Below are 13264 nucleotides of genomic sequence, written 5' to 3' on the forward strand. Positions count from 1 at the left end.
AAGCAGAGCTTCACCCGCACCCGTGATTCTGGAGCATTTCCACCTGCATCCATGCGCGCAGGCAAACACAGAACCCATACGTACGTCTCGATTAGGTACCGTGAGTGCATCATCACTGCAAGGAGTTATAGGGGACATATGGCTTAATTTAGTCGCAGTGGTTTTGTAGTTACAGCTGAGTAGATAACATGACAGGGCTAGTAAATGTTTCTAAGAGGGAATGATTTAGTAATACAGTCTACAGCGCTTGTAAACGCTCCTTGATAAAGGGCCAGGGAGAGCTGGAACAGTTTGCATCCATTTCCTCACCACTGCTGAGAACGAATGTTGCAATATGTGTTAGGAGGGTTCAATGGAAAATAATTGCCTTCATTATGCAAGTTCAACGTACAGACATATGTTCCTGGAGAAAGCACTTCTACAACTAGCCAGGTCCACGTAGCTTATTTTCCATAAAATATAAGGAGCAGCATTTTCTACCGGTTTCTGTCAAATATTTGAAACAGGCATGCGCTGTTTTATCCAGCAAAGCACAGGCACGTTATTTCTGAGGCTCACATGCACGCAGGATAATTGCTTTTTACAAGAGATGCAGGTGTGGGAATAGGTCTCGTAGAGGATGTCTGAACATGCAGCAGGACTTTGGCATATCCAAAGCAGAGAGAAACTGGAGATGTGGATTTTTACAGGAGACATAGCACATTGTAAAGCAAGATAGCTTGGGCCAGATCCCGTTCCTCTTGTTTAGGCAAACTGACCTCTTCATTTCAGTGATGCTTCTCACTCAGGCAAGGTAAAGAGAAACTCAGCGTTGGGCATTTATGGGAAGAATCAGAGAAGTGATTTCTTTAGTGGGATACAATAGGACTTTGTATTAGAATTAGCCCCAAGTACCTGGAAATCTGGAGTTCAAATGAAGCAAAACCTCACTACAAATCAAGAGCTTCTTAAAAGCAAAGTTGTTCCCACCACTAGTTTTAAGAAGCAGAGTTGCCAGCTACTGAGAAAGTGATGCTCAGGCCTGGGAGGATTCCAGTAGGATTAGTCTGGCAGTTCTAGCACCGTCAAGACAGACTCATTTCTTCGTTATTAGTTTTTAATTCTTCTAAGTCTGCTTTTCACGATGGTTTGGCACCGTCCGCACTCGTCACTCTCCGACTCTGAAGCTGGCGAGCGGACACGTTGGCTTTCTTCTTTTATTATAGCGGAGGGATGCGCTAATTCACGCCCGGAGCCCGGCGGAGCGGGAAGGCAGCACTCCCTCGCGCCGGCGGCTGCAGGAGAGATGTTTCGTCCATGAGCAGGAACAAATATTTATCAGGCAGGCTTTCCAGTCATATGGTCCTAATCCTCGCAGCAACGTGAAACTCCCAGGATGAGGTCATGGGTGTTTCATCCCAAACTGTACTTTTTTCCTAGAGGCCAGATCAGGTAGGGAGGAGACGGAGCGTGCCTCTCCCCGCCTGGGAGAGCAAACCACAGGGTTTTAGGGCCACGATGTGCAAATACACACCCCCAAACCTGCACAGAGACCTGCTGCAGAGCACAACAGGCCTGCCAGGGTGCAACATTAAATTTCCAGTGCCGACACCAGGCACCTGTTGCTCTGATTTGCCAGAATTTGTCAAAATCCCGTTGTCAAACTCCCTGAAAGCTCCTTTAAACAAAAACCCTTCTCAAAAGTGAAAAAAAGAATAAGATAAAACTTTTTTTTAAAGGTCGTCAGAAGATCCTCTGAGCTGATTACTGCTGGGAATACTTTTTTAGGTGGTTGAGATATCTTTGGTTTGCTCAATAGCCTTTCACTGGCCTTTGGTGATTTACACTTTAAACTGAAGAACCGGGGAATTCCTTGGCCATTTTACTCCAGGGACCGTTTGGATCAACAATTGTCCAAATTAGGAATTTTATCTGAATGCTGCCGAGGTCTGAGCTAACAGACTGGCTCATGGCTCCCAGACAGACCCATATTATTTAATCCCAGATGGCAGTAAAAAAAGACCATCTCAAAAGCATGAGACATCCAACAGCATATTTTAGGACCGCACACTGATCACACAGAGCAGCTATATTCCGAAAGTTTTCTCCTTACATAAAGAGAGGCATGCCATGCATATGATAATATTCCAAATATCGTGTGACGTTAAGTGAACAACTTAAAATACGTCGCTCATCAGTACACAATGGATAACAGCACTGTGTCTAGGGACAAGATTATCTCCAGCAGGACTGAACCAAGGGAAAGAGCACAACCAGTGTTGTGTGTTGCGTTTTCAGCTGCAAGGTTACCTAAACCTCGGACAAGGTGAAATTTGGGTCACTCCCAGAAGAACCTGACAGCCAAGTAATCAAGGAGGTTGGGAAGTCAGGTCACGTCTCGTATTTTGAACCAGCCTTTGGCTCTGCAATTTTATCCAAGATTGAGTAATTTCTGAGCATGACTAACGCAGAGCAGCCCGTTTACCTGTGGCCAAGCGCTTCCCCAGAGGGAAGCTTCGGTCTCCCACAGCCCAGGTGAGCCCCAACCACCACCCACCAGATTCGGCTTTGGGAAATCTCTTTCCTCTGCACAGTTTTTTCCAGAAGTCTTGCTTTTTATGTCACACCAAAATGAAACCGACAATTAAAACCTCTGTGTTTCCATGTCTCTCCTCCATGTCTGCGGCAGCGGGAGGACTCCCACGTCCGTCTCAGGTCAGCGGTGGGGTCTGCTGGGGTCACGCTGTTGAGCAGATGCACAAGGTGGCTGGGCTAAAGGCAGGGTCACAGGCTGAGCCGCAAACATGCTCACAAGGTCCGGATGAGGCTTTGTACCAGGTGGTGGTTTGGGGTTTAGTTAAAACTCTGCTCACCACCTCCCCAGGATGCCCATCGCTGACGCCCAAACGCTCAGGCCGGGAGGGGAAGGTGGCTGGGAAGCCAGCGTGGGGGAGAGCCCCTGAGCCCCCCACTACCCTGCAGAAACCCAGACCCTGTGGGGCTGAGGACGTTTTGCTTTCAGCGCATTGTAGTCACCCCTGATAAATAACAGGAGAAGGGAAAAGCAAGAGAAAGCAGTTGATGCTGCCGAGCTGGGTTGTTTACCCTCCTTCCTGAGCTGGTCCTTTATTTATTTCACATGTGGCAAGAATCAGCTCTTGGATCTTCAGTTTACTTTTCTTCTTCTACCTCATTCCCTCTGAACCCATCATCCAGGGAGATTAGCAGTGTCACAGGAACCAGACCTTTCTGCTAAATCCCTTCCAGATGTCCAGAGCCACAAACATGTCAGTCATTGACAAGAGCCTAATGACAAGTTGCTCCCTGTTCGTTAGTGGTGGCTACTGTTTCCTGGCAGAAAAGCTTTTATTCCCCCCCCCCACCTTCCAAGAAAGCTCTGAAAGCAGGTTTTGCAGGGGCAGTTTCTTCTTCCTTCCCCAGGAGCAGGGCTGCTATCTGAGGGCTCATGAGATGCTCCCTGGCCCGACTGCCATCGAGAGCTGCTCTCAGCTCCCCCAGCGCTGCCACCGGAGAACCGGGCACAAGGCACCACATCGTGGAGGCAATTTAGGATCTGCAGAGGGGGAACAAGTGGCAGACCTCGATGCAGCTGGTGGGGCTTGAGAAACCCCAGGCCGTGAGGTTCTTCAAAAGCTTGGAGGCATTAGACAGTGCTTTTTCTGTGGTGCCGTTGCCAGCCCCGAGGAGCCAGGTATGAATTCCGACAGACGCGAAGGTGGGGATGGCTTTGGAAAAAACAAGCAAGTAGGAGGGCTTTCTGGGAGCAGCTCAGGAGAGAAGAGAGGGAAATCATGTGGCTATTTCTTTCTCCTAAGCAAGGGGAGCCACGTGGTGATGTTCCCATCTTGCTAATGGAGAAAGCCAGGAGCTGTGTGTTGAGGGACACTCTCAAGCACAGAATGCAACAGGATTTTGGCTCCGAGCCTGGAAGCCAGGTCCTTTCCTTTCTGCTTGTCCAAAGACATGTCATGGTTTTCTCAGCCTGCTGCAATACATGCAATTTCACACCCTTCTTCGAGTGCATTTTGATCAGTCTGTGATCACTAGGTTGGACTTGTCTTATACCCCCAGCTCCTTACAAGCTCAGGAGGTACTTTTCCAAGCTAAAAGTATCCTCAGAAAAATCAGTACTATCCATTGTGGAGATTCCTGATGTTTGTATTTTCCCCTCCTTTCATCTTAATTAATGGATAGAATTTAAAAAGTGCAACTCTCCAGGAAAGGCTGTTTCTTCCATGGAAAGTGCCAGTCTCCCTGCTGGGGCGGGCGGGATGGACTGATGCAACATCCTTCGCCACGCTCCCGACCACGCCACCGCAAGGAAACGATATTCAGCAGCTCGTCCCACCTTGGCACAGAGGCTGCAGTGAGATGCCAAGCCAAAACTTGCGCTGAAGTCTCTGAGAACTGCTCTTTTCATGTAGCTGCTTATTAACATGACCCTACTTGGGGAGATTTCTTCCTTTATCCTTTGAATTATGAAAACCATTTCAAAACTTGATCCCCATGAAGGCTGGGCATTGTGTCAGCTTTAAGAAGCTGAAAATAGTGATGAGTTCTTTGCAGTGAGCAGAAAAACCCACTTGGAGTCTGTCATTTGGATTTATGAATGTAAAGTCTGCTCTTTTGACATAATCTTCTTGATTTAAGCTTGTGGTTTCCGCACACAGTTTCCATGAAAATTAATATAAGTCATCTGGGCAAATCTCTCCCAGGTTGACAGGATGAAAGGTTCAACTGCTGGAGCTTTATTCCTCGTTTATGGGTTTGACGCTGACCTGTGCAAGACCCAGCCCAGAGCCTGGGTTGGAACCTCCCGTCCCTGCTCGGCAGGACCCTCAGTGATCGGGTACCGGGTGCCTGATCTGGACACCCAAAGCACCAGGGAAGGTTAGCAAATGCCTCTGGGAGCTGCGCTCCTGAGGCAGCCTCAGAACAAGCACCAGGTATTTGCCAGATAAATCAGATCAAGTCAGCCCATGCTCACCTCTTTATGCTGCAGAGCTGCTGTGGGTTTGATGTTCTGCCTGGTGTGAAACCAGCTTCAGGACCAACATTGCTTCCGCAGCAGCGTACCATAAACGGGTGAAGCAGAAAATAGAACAACTCAGCAAAAATCCCAAACAAGGATGTTTGGTTGCCAAACACCACAAATGTGTGCAGTAAAAGAACGTACAGATATCTCCTCAAAGACATTAACGCCTCATTTTAAGTCAAACCCACCAGTTTTGCAGAGGATTGCTCACATCGCACCCATGTGAAAAGCAGCTGGAGGCTGAATCCTTCCCAGATTCAGGTCATCCATGTGAGCCCACCACCAGCCCAGGGGAGCACTGCTTGAGAACCAGCCCTCCAAATTTCCCCAGATAAAACCACTGGAAGATGCAGCTCTGTTCATCAGAGCCCACAAGTGCTGATTCAGCTCATTGCCTCTCACACAGTTCCCAGTGATGATTTATTTCCTTTTTTCTCCACTACTATTACAGCCTTGACCCTAGGAAAGGACCACCGGCTCCAAATCAAGACCTTCTCTTTCCCAGGCACTTGTTAACATACATTTGCTGGGCGCTCAGAAGTAGGTGCTTCATGTTTTCCCCAAGGAAACCTGGAGAAACCCATCTCCTAGAGCCCTCTTCCGCCTCTCCCCACCTGGGAGGTGGATTCGTTTCTCCACCCCACAGCCCACAGCCCTGCCCCATGCTCCCTGTTTCCTTTCCCAATGCCCTGGGGGCGGGATGCCTCTGATGGAAATTTGTCCTTAAAGCAAACAGACATAAAGAAAATCTCACCAAAACCCCACACACCTGCGATACAGGGACCCCCCTGAGCTGATATAGCAGCACTTCTCCTTTCCCTCGAGCCCTGTGCATCCCCGAGCCCGCACCCAGCCAGACCTGCCGCCGAACACCTCCCAGTCGCTCCCTCCTGTACGCCTCGGGCTGCCTCCTCCTCCTCTTCCTCCCACAGCTTGTGCCAGTGATGGAGAGCAAATATCTCAGAGCCTGACCGCAACCCAGTTTTCTCCTGAGGTGCAGACAAGTATGGTGGAAAAGCCAGCTGTCACCTTGTTCCTCCCCACGAAGGACAAACCATTGCAATTCTTTTCCAGTAAGTGATAGCAGCTGGTCCAGAAAACGCGGCACCTTCCCGGGACTGAAAACAGGGCAACCAACCTCCACCATGGAAGTGTTTTGGGTTTGTTGTAGCAGCAAGAGCCTGACGTGCCCATATATGCTGATTAATGGAGTAATGAACAACTCTGTTAGATAATTGCCAATGATTATTTTTTAAGAGTAATTAAATCAGAGGGGTTTTTAATGTTTTGTTTTTTTTTTTAAAACGTTGGAAGACTCTAAGTAGCCTAACGGAAGAAAGGGGGATGTGTGGCAATACTGATTTTACTAGGAGGATAAAAGTCCAACGCCATTGAAGTGACTGAATTTAAACCAAAAATTAGAAAAGGAAGCAGAATCTGTACCTGCCATGGGCTATTTATTCCTTGTCACTCTGGCTTCCCCGCTGTCCTTCAGCTCCCTTGCCTTTTCCAGAGCACACGCTGCACCATTGTCTCGTAAAAGCCTTAGTTCAGCAAATGAGAAACATATTGCAGGGTCTAACGTAATTACAGGCCACGATTCATCCGCATCCCGGTACCTACAGTAGACTCCGTGCTGCTGCCGAGGGCTGCTTCTCAGTCCCAGCCGCCGGCGGAGGCGTGGGGGGGAGCCGAGGCTGCGGCGCTGGGTATTGCGTGTGGGAGGATGACATCATCACGGTTAGCACGAACGGCGAGAGGAGACAGAGGGGAAAATGTCACAACTGCTTATTGCTGTGCAATATCTGGAATTAGCCTATTCCATCAAATTGTCACCTGCACGCATGGGTCAGGCCTGTGCTCTCCACTGGGAGCAGGTCCACCGGACTGTGAATCCCAGTGTAACACCGACGCTAACGAACCGGCAGCGCCACGGAATGGAGATGCCTCACTGGTGGCCACCAATCCGTACGCGCTGATGGTAGCTGAGTACCTGGCCCAAGCTCTCCCTTAGACTCGTGGGCATCTTCACTGAGGACTTTTCATTTTTACAGTTAGAATTTGACTTTCCCATTTTGTCTGCCCACTGGGAAAAGTCTGGCACTAACGTTAGTCCCTGGTGCCGTTACCTCATGTTCTGCTTAGACTGTAAAAAGCAGAAAAAGAGGAAGAAAAAGTCCTTCTCATTTAAAGGAAAAAAGAAAAGTAAGGTAAAGTGAGGAGAAGCAAACTCAAAAGGGCAGAAATTGTGAAATCTAGTCTGTAAGACACTCATCAAGAGAATTTCCTAGTAAGTCATAGCTCAGATTTCTCTTTATCTAGAAAAAACATTGCCCTTTCTTCCAAAGGCTATTGTGTTTTTCAGAATAAAAAGCAAATGAAGAGCCTAGCGTGAGGAATTTGAGTTAGTGTTGCAAGCCCTGTAAGCTCTTAAATAATTAGACACCTTTGTTGGTATTACAAGAAGATAAATGAGTCCATGTAGTCCAAAGTGGATCTGTACTCCTGCTAAGTACCCTAGTCTTGGGTAACTGTAGCAATAAAGAAATATTGTATACAAATCTCTCCATGACCTTTTCATATAGCAAAATAAAGCGCAGTTGGTTTTGAAGATCAATAGAGTTGCTGTTTTCTTCATATTTTATTATGCAAGTATGCCGTGTAGAAATTTGGACAACAAATGGTTTGCGAGAGGTCAGAAATACGCGTGTCGGCATTAGAGTAATAAGCAGGATTTTTGATGAGTGCTGATGTATTATTCTTTTTTATATATATACACATACACAGACGCATATATGTTTGCAACATGTTACTGTAAATCATGTGAAAACGTAGAGCAGATGTTCTGTAGTAGCCAGGATTATCATGCCTTGGTTGTGCTTCCATGGGAACCGACCCACAGCAGGCTCAGCAGAACATGCCTTATGGATATAGTAATGGGGCTACTTGAAAAGCATATTTATACACGGGGCTAACCTAGTTTTTTTAAACATGAGAGGTGACTTGTCTTCTTAGTCTGCTTTTAGATGAGTCAGACTGTATACAGACGGTTTCATTAGAAGAATATTTTCCAGTAATTGGTCGTTTGTCATTGTCTGCACATCCAGAGGACAGGTTTTCTCAGACGTTTCCCCAGCCCGGGCACAGGGATGCAGTGGGTCAAACCATGGCCACGTTTAAAATGCTGCTGGACCCAAAAGTGAAAAAGCTGGAACAGACTGAGTTAAAAATGACTGGTCAGAAAGAGGTTCACAGGAACTCTTGAGGTTTACACCTTTGTTTTGGCAGGGGGGAACTGCACATCGAGTGGAAACTCGTCCTATTTGTCCTCGCTGTGCCCAAGCCAAGGGATTTGTGTACCTGCATCCCCAAAAGGCAGCCTGCGGGAAGATCAGAATAACTTGTTCTTCAGAATAAACTGCTTAAACTATGCTTGGCTGGCCGCCCGTATTTCTAAGGACAATGCAGTGGCTGCTGCAGAGCTGTATCACTCTGCCATCGGTGTTTCTCTACAGCAGAGGTTATAGGGACTAAAATCATAATGCGCTATATAAATATACAGCATTTTATAAGAAAATAAGGATTAATGCAGCAAAATCCTTAGCAGCACCAAATAAAAATGCAGGAAAAAAAAGCACCTTTAAACAGCATCAGAGAGAATACCACAAAACAATTTCATAAACACAAATATCTCTTAAAATCTATGTTTCTTAGATTTTTCTGGTCTAGGCTTAATCCGCCATTGGAGCTCCCACATTTGAAAAGTGATCAAGACACCAGAACGGGACGTTTGTGAGGAACTGGGCACAACAGGAGACCATCAAGAGGTCAAATACAAAGATTTATGTACAGAAAGAGAGGTCCCAGCTGTGATGGGCAAAAGGGTTCACACCCCCTCCGCCCCTCTGCATGCCGCTTTGGCCCTCAGCAGCATTTCCAGCAACGTCTTCCCCAGATTTGGGGATTTGCCCTCAGAGCATGTGAATTTGGGGATGCCAAGAGCCCGTTCTGTGAGATGGAGGGGGCAGAGGGACGCCCCTCCACGGCAGCACCCACGGTGCAAGGACAGGCCATCTCGGCGAGGCAAGGCAGGACCGCAAACAAAACGTGGGAGACGTCGCAACACCCCTGCAGATATTTTCCACATCTTAGATCAGACAGTCAGCGGTGAATGAGAAATTAGAAATTTCACATGCGTACATGCTTTCTTTTTTTTAAAAAAAAGAAAAAAACACTAGTTTCTATGCCGTGCTTGCCAAGGGGCAGCTCTAATTCATCCCTTTGGCCATCTCTGTTGATTTTTCCTCTCTACAATTTGCTAAACAGTCACATTTCCATGGTTACCAGGGCTCGCCTGATACGCCTCAAACACACTGTACATTTTTGCTGGGGAGACGTAGACACCGAGTCGCTCCTGCGGGGCAGCCCGGAGCAGAGGGCTGCAGCCGAGCCCCGCGCCGGTCCCTGCCGGGCTCTGCCGAGGGCACAAAGGTGACGGCAGGGACTAACCCAGGTGAGAGGTGATGGGAGAGATGGTGCTTCATCCTTGCTTCTCCTTGCTCTGGGGAAAGGACATCACGTAGCCACCCCACACGGCTTTAAACGTTCGGCAAGGGCCACAGGACTGTGCCACGGGACCCCCTGGATCCCCTCTTCTAGCCTTAACCCTTGCCCACGTACCAGCATCTCCAGTTAAGGAACCAGCATGGCTTGGTGTGGCCAACTCCCAACATCCAAATCTTCTTCCCCGCTTCATTTTCAGCACACGTGCATAAACACACACGTACTGCATCAGTGGTGGGTTCATAGGAGGGAATTGCTGTGTTAAATTCACACTTTTTTTTTTTTTTAGAAAAGCAATAATTAATTTCCTCCAAGAGATCATATATTGTCCTGCTTTTGATGTCTAATAATCTAATTTCAATCAAGAGGTCATATAATTTCCTGTTTTGAAGTCTAATGAGCGAATTGCATGGAAACCACCATAAAGCACAGAACTCATTAATAAATGTATAGTCCCTTTGTCCAAGACTTCCAACTTTAAATCAAACGCACAACAACCAGATGTTTTTCACATTACTGCATTTCAAGATTTTACTGGAAGTGATCTCATCATACATACTTAATGTAGGTGTCCAACTGTGCGTGTTATTCGTATCACGAATCAGACCTTACAGCTTTAGGACACTGTGTGGCAAACACAACTATTGTTTAAAGTGGATAAAATTTATGCTAAGCTTGCCACGGGGATATGAAGGAGACCAAATTGGATGCAATATGCTGATTTTGATGAGTGTCAGAAGTGAGGAAATTATATCCTTCAAACATTTGAACTTATTGTTAGGAAACACTGAGCCACTGTTTCTGGGAAAGATATTGAATTTAGCCAATCGGGTGAATCAAAGACTTTTCTGTTTTTCTTTGAAGTAGGAAATTAACTTCAAATGCAAAAGATTGAGACGAGGACAGAGACAGAGCTGAAACGAGATGTACGTTTTTCAAAGAGAACGAAAACGAAGGCTCGCTTGCAGGGAGTGGTGGAATAACATTTCAGTAGGAAAACCTTGCTTCATCATTTTTGAAGAAAATATATACCGTTAGGTTAGGATCTGAACTTTTTGCTAGGACGCACAGCGAGCCGGTGGAGCCAGGCTTCCATCCCTGAAGGGATGCAGAGCGCGGGATGCAGCTCGGTGCGCTCGCACACCACGGCTTCGGCTTGCTTTGGTCATTGGGGAAACGCCCACTATGGACTCCAACCTGTGAATACTAATTAGTCCCCTATTAATTACCAGCAAGAGCTGTCTGAAGGTTATTCAGGACTGTTTATCGTCAGAGCTGAGCAGTGGGCAGCCTTGTGCCCGGGGCAAGCTCACACCTCCAGTTCATTGCAGAAGAGCCGTAGCAACTCCCCTCCTCTCGCCCCATGTCTGAGTAAGATTTTGAGTTTCCTCAGGACTGTAAGAAATCTCACAGCAAGGTTTCTCAGGGGCCTTCATACTCTTTTTGGTTCCTTCTCCCACTGGAAATATTGTGGGAGCTCAAAATCAGGCAGAGTCTCTCCTGGTCATTTGCTGAAACCGAGTTGCTGTGGCCCGCACCCGCCACGGCTCCACTCAGAACCAAGGGGCCATGGGAGGCAAGGAAGAAGGAAGACAAGTATTTAATTTGAGAAACGGGTGAAGTGACCTCATCTTGTCCTCCACATAATTCATCCCAACCTGCCCTGACACCATCCTGCTACAGAGATCATGTTCTGCTCTGCTGCTGCATTCTAGGGCATCCTCAACGGCAAACGGGGACATCACAGACTTTCCACAGAGAAATGACCATCCGAAATGAAAACACGGCCCCTTCCTATTGGGCCAGCTTGGACTGACAGCACGAGTAATGAGGAAGCAGGAATATGGACCAGCATCCAGCTCGTTTCCTCTTTCAGAGATGAGGGAAATTCCCCCGATTTCTCAGCCCATTCATTGGGAAGGAAAGGAGGAAGCAGAAATGACTCATTTTCTCTTTCTACCAGGAGAACAGTTTCAAGGAGCTGTTGAATTTGTGCCTCTTACTTGCAGCCAGATTGAGTCCAACACATCTGAGCAGGTTCAGTGGAAGTTGTCCAAGTCCTGGTCTAACAAGGATCGTGTTGGCACGTATCAACACAAAGAAGTGCCACATTTAAATGAGGGAATTTTCTTCTTTTAGAGAAATAATAGGCTTTTCAAACACATTAGCAAGCCATTTAGTGATGTCTAGAGACAGCTCAGAATAAATAGATAAATCAAACAGCCACAAGCAGGAGAGCATGTGGTCCCAGGCTGAGGACCTGAGCTGATGTTCTTGGCATGGCCCCAAGATGTCCATGGGAGCAGCAGGTCTGAATATGGGAGTTGAATTGCTCTGTGCAGTTCCTGCAGGAATTAGATCACTTTTTGGCCCTCATTAGATTAATGCACACGGCTGTTAGAGCAGCCAAGGCGATGAGGGGTGCTCTGCCTGGGTGCAGCCAGCACGCAGCATTGCCGAGGTCTTGGCTCACTCTTTCTTTGCAAGAGAAATAACTTTGGCACGTTGCTCACAACACACTCACCGATATCCCGTCGATAATTTCTGGCAGATCTGTAGCTCATTAGGAAGAGAATATAGATTTGAATTAGGAGGCTGTATCCAATTAGGCTGCACCGAGTTGCGACATTCCAGGTCTTAAGGAGACCGCGAAAGCCCGATCCCATTTGAGATGTACAGTTTACATACTGGATGTTTGCAAAGCACAGATTTTGCAAACCCTCGGATCATTTTTGCAGCAGTCCTCATTATCCCCATGCCAATTTCTGTCAATCATAACTAGCACTATAAAATAAATAAATCCCCACACTGCTACAAAAGGGGTTGGGAACCTTCTGGAGACTTGGCACCCGTGTAGCACTGCTCGCCAGTGGGTGAGCTCAGCACAAAAGCCCGCTGCTATGAGAATAACAAGGCCTTGATCAACTCAGCCTTCAGCATCAAGCCCTGGTCTGTAATCTAGTGAAATCATCCCCTGCCACTTCTCACCGAGCGCCGGCGTACAAAGGCAGCAGTGTGCCTGGGCAAGCACGTACAAGGCTGCCCAACTCACACCAGCGCTGCTCCTGCCCAAGCAGGGGCAAAATGCCCACTGCTTTTTGCAGGACCAGTGTTCAGGTAGGGTTTTTTCTGGGTTTTTTTGTTGTTGGGTTTTTTTTAAAAGTGGCAAAACAGACTTTGCTGGCCAAAGCAACTGCTCGATCCCTCTTGCTGTTTGGCTGACCCTTGGTGGCAGAGAAATTATTCACAACTGGTTGGTATAAGGATCATAACCAAGCGACTTCTGAACCTAGCCTTACAAAGGAGGGCTTCATAATTGTGGTGTCAAGTTCCTCCTTCCCAACTGTGCATATTGTGCGGGCAGTTTTTAAAGCCTGTTATTCTAGGGTAAAAGAAGTTCGTGTCAATCCGTACAGAGACTGGAACGAGCAGCCATTGAGCACTGGGAGAGGTTTTGTACTCGATTTAAAGGAGAGCTAATTTTACACAGTATTTGCATTTTGCGAGTAAAAGTACAAAGATTCAAATGATCTGCCAGGTAACGCTCTCCTGTGGCATCTCTGACACTGAGAACTCGTAACACGGGGAAAGCAACATCCTGCCCTCGCTACAAACACTGAGAACAGCGCACCCCCAAAAGCATTACAAAATTTTAAAAAACCCAAT

The sequence above is a fragment of the Phaethon aethereus genome (assembly GCF_964289735.1).
Source record: "Phaethon aethereus genome assembly, chromosome: 14".
Classification (NCBI taxonomy): domain Eukaryota; kingdom Metazoa; phylum Chordata; class Aves; order Phaethontiformes; family Phaethontidae; genus Phaethon; species Phaethon aethereus.